Source organism: Salvelinus fontinalis, chromosome 3, assembly GCF_029448725.1.
Source record: "Salvelinus fontinalis isolate EN_2023a chromosome 3, ASM2944872v1, whole genome shotgun sequence".
Lineage (NCBI taxonomy): Eukaryota > Metazoa > Chordata > Actinopteri > Salmoniformes > Salmonidae > Salvelinus > Salvelinus fontinalis.
In genome coordinates, this window is record NC_074667.1 from 45,319,067 (window position 1) to 45,326,638 (window position 7,572).

At 42.8% G+C, this 7,572-nt stretch overlaps 1 long non-coding RNA gene across 1 annotated transcript; it reads right to left on the minus strand.

The window, feature by feature from the left end:
* Positions 1-4,376: 4,376 nt before the first annotated feature.
* On the minus strand, positions 4,377-5,769 carry LOC129834701 (uncharacterized). Its single transcript, XR_008756293.1, has 2 exons — positions 4,677-5,769; positions 4,377-4,587 (listed from the first exon to the last, which is right to left on the minus strand). It is a non-coding gene; the product is annotated as an uncharacterized LOC129834701 (long non-coding RNA).
* Between the last annotated feature and the right edge of the window lie 1,803 nt (positions 5,770-7,572).

Sequence of the window (7,572 nt, forward strand, 5' to 3'; positions counted from 1 at the left end):
CCAAGAAAGGATCCTTTGCCCAAGATACTGATGGAAGAACAGCTCAAGGTAGGACATTTTTATTATGATAAATCGTGTTTCTGTCGAAACATTTTAGTGGCTTAGGACGCCATGTTTTTTGACGTAGCTTCGCTTGGCGCAAACTGTATTGAAAAGTAAGGATAAATTAAAAAATGTAATAACGCAATTGTATTAAGAATTAAATTGTCTATCAATCCCTGTCCACCCTATATTTTTTAGTCACGTTTATGAGTATTTATGTATAAGAGTAGATCACTGTCTAAGTGGCGCAAGGACTTTTTCTTTACCAGCTTGTCTACATTTCACATTGTCTAACCATGATTTTGGTGGCTAAATATAAACATTTTCGATCAAACTGTATATGCATGTTGTAATGTGATGTTACAGGAGTGTCATCGGAAGAATTCTGAGAAGGTTAGTGAAAAAATTAATATCTTTTGGCGATGTTGACTTTTATCGCTCACTTTGGCTAGAATCAATGCTGGGCTGCTAATTGCTATGTGCTAAGCTAATATAACGATTTATTGTGTTTTCGCTGTAAGACACTTAGAAAATCTGAAATATTGTCTGTATTCACAGGATCTGTGTCTTTCGATTCGTGTATGCTGTGTATTTTTACGAAATGTTTGATGATTAGTAGTTAGGTAAACACGTTGCTCATTGTAATTATTCTAGTCCATTTGTGATGGTGGGTGCAATTGTAAACTATGCCATCTACCTGAAATATGCACTTTTTTCTAACAAAACCTATCCCATACCATAAATATGTTATCAGACTGTCATCTAATGAGTTTTTTTGTTGGTTAGGGGCTATAAATATCTTAGTTTAGCCGAATTGGTGATGGCTACTGGTGTTGGTGGACAAATAAAAGATGGTGGATTATGCTAATGTGTTTTTAGGTAATAGATGTACATCTTTACATATTGTGTCTTCCCTGTAAAACATTTTAAAAATCGGAAATGTTGACTGGATTCACAAGATCTGTGTCTTTCATTAGCTGTATTGGACTTTAATGTGTGAAAGTTAAATATTTTAAAAAAATATTTTTTTTGAATTTCGCGGCACTGGTTTTTCAGTGGGGGGGGGGGGGGTGTGCCGCTAGCGCCACGCTGATCCTAGACAGGTTAATAAGCCTCTCAACATGTCCTGTTTATAAGTACACCGCATGTAACAGAGTACACAAACACAGGAAATTTAAGACCACCACAGAGTTTTTTTCTTCTAGTAGTACGGTGTACTTATCTCCCAAAGTTCACTTGGTTCGTTATAAGTAAATATATATTTTATTTGTGTACTATACCCGTAACAACATTTCCATGCATATAAACTACATCACATAAAGGGATAACTGAGAAGGAAACAAAAGACATAAGCCTTTTTAGCACTGTAAGGTGGACACAATGGGTGAAATCAACTGAATGGACAAATAAAAAAAGTATAGAATGGAAGGGTTGGAAAAGCCTTCAATCACCAACTGAAATCCAACATAATAGAGGGGAGTCACAAAGATGTTTCAAAGACCCGAGATCCTATCAAAATGAATGACAGTTGACTACAATGGCATTGAAGAGAACGCCCTGAGTCGGTTTGCAAAATTCCAGGAACTTGCAATAAATTCCTTGGTAGATATCCAGAATCAGGAGGGAACAAGCAGGAAATCCGACATCCTCCAACCAGGATTTCTGGATAACTGGGGAATTTAGAGACAGTTCCCAGAATTTTGCAACACTAAGCGCTGAGGCAGCAAGGCCTGGGTACATGGGGAGTAGGACTGGGGACAGAACTTACCATAAACTCAGAACACAGATGTGTCACGTTCCTGACCTTATTTCCTTTGTTCTGTATTGTTTAGTTGGTCAGGACGTGAGCTGGGTTCTATGTTATGTGTTTATGTGTAATTCTTTGTAATGTGTTTCTATGTTGGGTTCATTGTCAACTAGCCTGATATGGTTCTCAATCAGGGGCAGGTGTTTTACGTTTCCTCTGATTGAGAACCATATTAAGGTAGGCTGTTCTCACTGTTTGTTTGTGGGTGATTGTTGCTGTGTCTGTGTTTGTTCGCAACACGGTACTGTTTCGTTCCTGTTCGTGCGTTCATGTTTTAAGTTCTCATGTTCAGGTCTGTTCACGTTGTTTTGTAGTTTATCAAGTGTTTTTTGTCTTCGTTGATATTATTAAAAGTATGTATTCAAACCACGCTGCATTTTGGTCCGATCCTTGCTCCTCCTCAGACGAGGAGGAAGACGAGCGTTACAAGATGTTTCGTTATTTACTGAAAAACAAGAATTAACCAATTTCAACCTCTCATGTCTAAATAAACATTTTTTTTTTTTAAGTTAATAGGATGTTTTCCCTGCAGTTGCATTTATTAATTAGTGTGTAAAGTATACAGCCATGGCTTTATGTGTTGTGTTTGTAATTAGCGACATAGATTGGCTGAGTACTGTACGTACTTTACCTCCTCCAATTTCCTGTCTCTAAATGTGACCTAAGTCTTGGTTTCATTCTTGAGTTCATGAAATTGGAGGCTCCAGTTTCCTAACGTCACAGCACATTTTAGACCATTATTTTCATAATAGGGAGGCTGTATGGAGGAGAATTACAGGAAACCAAATGGAAATAGGCACAGGAGGAAAGGCAGGGCTTTCCGGTATTTCCACACTCATTAAAAACCAACACAGAGAGAGGGCTGGAGAGGGATTAGCTTTCCTATTCATAAGAAACATGAGTTGTCAATCCCGACAGAGGTCGAAAGGGCATACATTCAAATGATGAAAAATTAGAACTTGTTCAAATATTTTTAGTAATATGGCTTTGTGAGATAATACACAGCAATTATTAGATTACTGTAGCTGCCCAGTGAATGGCTGACTTTCACTTATTCACCCTGTGTAGTGCTGTGTCATTCTGTGTACTTCCAAGATAGACAGGTTCTATGGGCAACAGACACACCTATTCCATCTCTGAAACACCATACTAAAACGGAATTCTCAAAGACCATACTAAAACTGAGTTCTCAAAGACCATACTAAAACTGAATTCTCAAAGACCATACTAAAACTGAACTCTCAAACACCATACTAACACTGAACTGGGTGAGAGGGAGTTGACTGGCTGTGGCATGCTTATGTCTGGAAAGCAGGCTTGGAGATGTGAAGCATTGTGAATCTGATTAATAACAGTGCTCTCCTGAGCTCACTCAAAATGTGGAGCAGGTTCAGGGGCTGTTGAATGGCCCAGAGGGGGTAAGAGGAGGATATCTGCTTTGAAAAAGGAGAGCATTAGCGTCTTGCAGTCTCAATGCTCCTTTTATACAGCAGCCTGTCAGCCTGCTCCTGCTGTCTGTGTTTGATCTGACTAAGGCCTGAGCCCCTGCCTGGCTAAACACACTCTCACTTTTTTCAATTATTCAGCTGTGCTCCACAGGCCCACAGAGTCAATCTCTAGAGCTGGAGGTCAGCGGCCGGATGGAACTGAGGATCCCAGAGAAACTGAGAGATAGAAGGAGACATCCAGAGGGAGAAAGGGAGATGGAGCGATAAAGAGAATCAGTGAGAGGGAGGATGATTTGAGAGAAAGACACAGACAGTCAACGAGTGTCCGTGGGAAGGAACAGAGCTGTCTCACATTGGTAGCATTATCTGACCTGACAGACCGGTTTCACTGCAGCGCAGTCAGAGTTTTTCCATTTGCAGTTCAATTTCAAATTGACTATAGGACTGGGAGACACGTGGTGAACAATATACAACTCAAACGTGACAATTTATGTAAGATGTTAATCAATGACTTTCCTAAGAGCAAAACCAATTGTGATTTCCTGGAGAGGTGTTGCAAATTTGAAACAGGTAGTTAATCCAAAAGCCACATGTTACATGCCCGACATAAGAACATCTTGTGAACAATCCACAACTAAAGTCACTCACAAAATATTCTTGGGAATCCAAAACCGAGAATCCAAAAACCAACATTTCATATGTCAACATGAGAACATCTGGTGAACAATCCACAACACAAAAGTGACTCACAACTTTCCAAAAAGAAAAAGAAAATAATGATTTCCAGAAGAGGTGTTGAAACAGATATTTTAGAGGGAGTAGCAGGGAGGGGAACTTTTTGATTGGATGATGGATCACATGCTTATTACCAGATCGAGTTGTGGTCAGGGAAACAATAAGAATCCAATTACAATTCTGGAATGCATTCTCGAGAATCCAAAACCCACATTTCACATGCTGGATTCATAAAAGGACTGTGACTGCTGTGGTCTCCTTTTGTGCTAACTCAGAAAAATTATCCTTGTCACGCGGAGCGGAACAGGTGAACCCAAGAGCAGACTCAGACGAGGAGACTGGGATGAGGTAGCCAAGTTATTTATTGAAACACAGGGGGAAGATTGAGGTCAGGCCAGGGGAAGCTCAGGCGGGTTGCAGGAAACCAGGTGTGGAGGCTAAGGGGAATCCGGGAGGGGAATCCAAGAGAACCATAGAGTGGGGGATCCAGGACAGAGTAGCAGGACTGACGAGACGTAGGACTGGAGACAGGGACCAGAGTCAGAGTGGGCAGAACTGTAGCGGAGAAGAAAACAGCGTCAGGCAAGGGAAAAAAGGCACAACAGGATCTAAACAGGAACAAATGGCTAGAACCATAGACTGACTGAGCAGAGATTACGATCTGGCAGCGTGGAAGTGGCAGGGCTGAGTATTTGTAGAAGTCTTGATTATGGAACAGGTTGCAGCTGGTGGGGATCTGCTCTGACTCCAGCACACCTGTCTCCGCCCACACAATCATACACACACACACACAGAGAGAGGAAAAGAGCACTGGGGGAGTGGCGGCCGGTCAAGGAGTCACCGGATGAGCAGTTGAGAGCGTGGCAGGAGCAGATGTAACACTCCTCTCCTGTTGGAACAACTCTACTATCACCCTAGTTGGTTCTTGATTAACCTTGTTTGTGATAAAGCAGGAAATGAAAAGAGTTGGTGAAACTGTGTGTGTTTACAGAAGAAGCCATATATTCTGGACTTATTTTTTTTATTACTGTACTTTAAAAAGCATATGAATGAGTAGGGGAGGCAGTTAAAAGTATACTTGAATGTGTATGTTATAAAGCTTGAAACTGTTAAATTCCTCCAATTATTCATACAAACATAAGACAGGATTATAGAAATATCATCAGATAGATTGCTGTCTTATCTTGGCTGGTGGAAGATCAAATTATCAGAGTAAAGCCTCTCCTGCAGTGAGAAGGTGTATGTAAGGGGAAGACACCAGACACAGACCCCCCAGAGCCCAGATTCCAAGCAGGCACAATGTGCAGCACCCACATAAAGAATGCCCCAGGGTGTGTGGACTATATTTCATACCCATCTTAGCTAAACCTCAATGTTCATGCTCCAGTCACCATGAGTCCCGAAGGGCTATGTGGCTTGAGTCCATTCACATTCTACACAAACCTCATGCATTCAAGGTTGAGTATAGGTTTGTTTGAACATAACGTTCCAGCTATTCTACATTGTTATAGATTTTAAGTTTCTGTTGTCTATTTTCAAATCACTTCCAACTGCACTATTTGAACTTTTTTTTTTAAACAGTAAAAGTTTTCCTTCTGACAAGGTATTTTAATAATTCCAATACAAACACATTTACAAATTAATTTGTGTAGCATTAAACATTTCTCAATGAAGTGACAGATTTGTTCAAATATACACTTAGTGTACAAAACATTAAGGACACCTTCCTAAAATTTAGTTGAACCCCCCCCCCCCCCCCCCCCCCCCTCCCTTTTGCTCTCAGAACAGCCTCAATTTGTCAGGGCATAGACTCCACAGGGATGCTGGCCCATGTTCACTCCAATAATTCCCACAGTTGTGTCAAGTTGGCTGGATGTCCTTACGGTGGGTGACCATTGATACATTTTTCACCTGATTTGGAGATGCAGCTTGTTCAGTATAGTACTAGGTCAGCTGACATTTATTTTGGTCTGTCGCCAAGTGAGGTCAGAAGACTTGCCTACCAGTCTGCTGTGGCACACCAGCTGAAGTTCGCGCCAATGTGGGCAGAAAAAGAAAAAGACAGCTCGGAGTGGTTTACAGGCTTCTTAAAGCGGCACCCAACGCTGTTGCTGAGAAAGCCAGAGGAAACTAGCCTTGCCAGGGCAAGTAGGTTCAACAGAGAAAATGTTAATGCTTTCTTAGACAATGTAGCATAAGTGCTACAGAGATATCAAGTTGGGCCAGGAGACATATGCAATGTCGATGAAACTGGGGTGGCCACTGTACATAAACCTGACAAAGTGGTGGGCAGACGTGGAGTCAAACAAGTAGGGTCACTGACCTCCGCTGAAAGGGGAGCCCTCGTCACACTGGCCTGTGCTGTCTCAGCCACAGGGAATAGTATACCTCCATATTTTATATTCCCCCGTGTCAACTTCCGCAATCATTTCCTGATCAACGGGCCACCTGGTAGGAAAGGAGGGACAAATCCCTCTGGGTGGATGAAAGATGTGCACTGTTGACTTCCTGAAACATTTGGTTGAGCATACGAAATGCTCAAAGGAGAAGCCCTGTTTACTCCTTTTGGACAAAACCACGAGTCTTATCTGTCCGTTGATGGACTCACTTATGCCCAAGTAAATGGCATAATTATGCTGTCATTCCCACCCCATTGCTCTCATCGGCTTCAACCTTAGACAGTTCTGTTTACAGGCCGCTTAAGAGGCACATCAACACCTCTTGTGATGCCTGGATGAGGAACAATCCCGGGAAGACAATGTCAATTTATGACATTCCTGGGATTGTGGCAATCACCTATTCTTTGGCTGCAACCTCCTTGAACATTCAGGCTGGCTTTAGGGTGGCTGGGGTACAACATTACAACAGAGATGTATTTCTGGAAACCGAGTTTGCGCCATCCTACGTTACAGATCGCCCCATTCAGAACCCAACCCTATCAGGCCCCAGCACCAACCCTGCCCTGCCAGGCCCAAGCAACATTCCAACCCTGCCAGGCCCCAACACCAACCTGCCAGGCCCAAGCACTATTCCAACCCTGCCAGGCCCCAACACCAACCTGCCAGGCCCAAGCACTATTCCAGCCCTGCCTGGCCCCAGCACCAACCTGCCAGGCCCCAGCACCATTTCAGCCCTGCCAGGCCCCAGCACCAACCTGCCAGGCCCCAGCACCATTCCAGTCCTGCCTAGCACGAGCTCAGACACAGACCTGCCCAGTTCTTATGCTAGCACCAGCTCACCCTTGCCCAGCAATGCCATTGCTGACAGCAGACTACCAACTCCAGAGGACATCCGGCCATATTCAAAAGCTGACCCCCGAAAACAAGCTTGCAAAGGAAGAAATTGGCACAAAACCGCAATTCTAACTGACACACCAGTGAAGCAGGCACTAGAAATTTAAAAGAATAAGGCACAATCTAGCAAAAGGCTGTTTCCGAAGAAAGGGAGGCAAGGGGGGGAGTCAAAATCTGGATCTGCAAAGAACAAGGCGGCAGCTGAAAAAATAAAAATCATAGAAGAATCATCATCAGATGAAGAGGA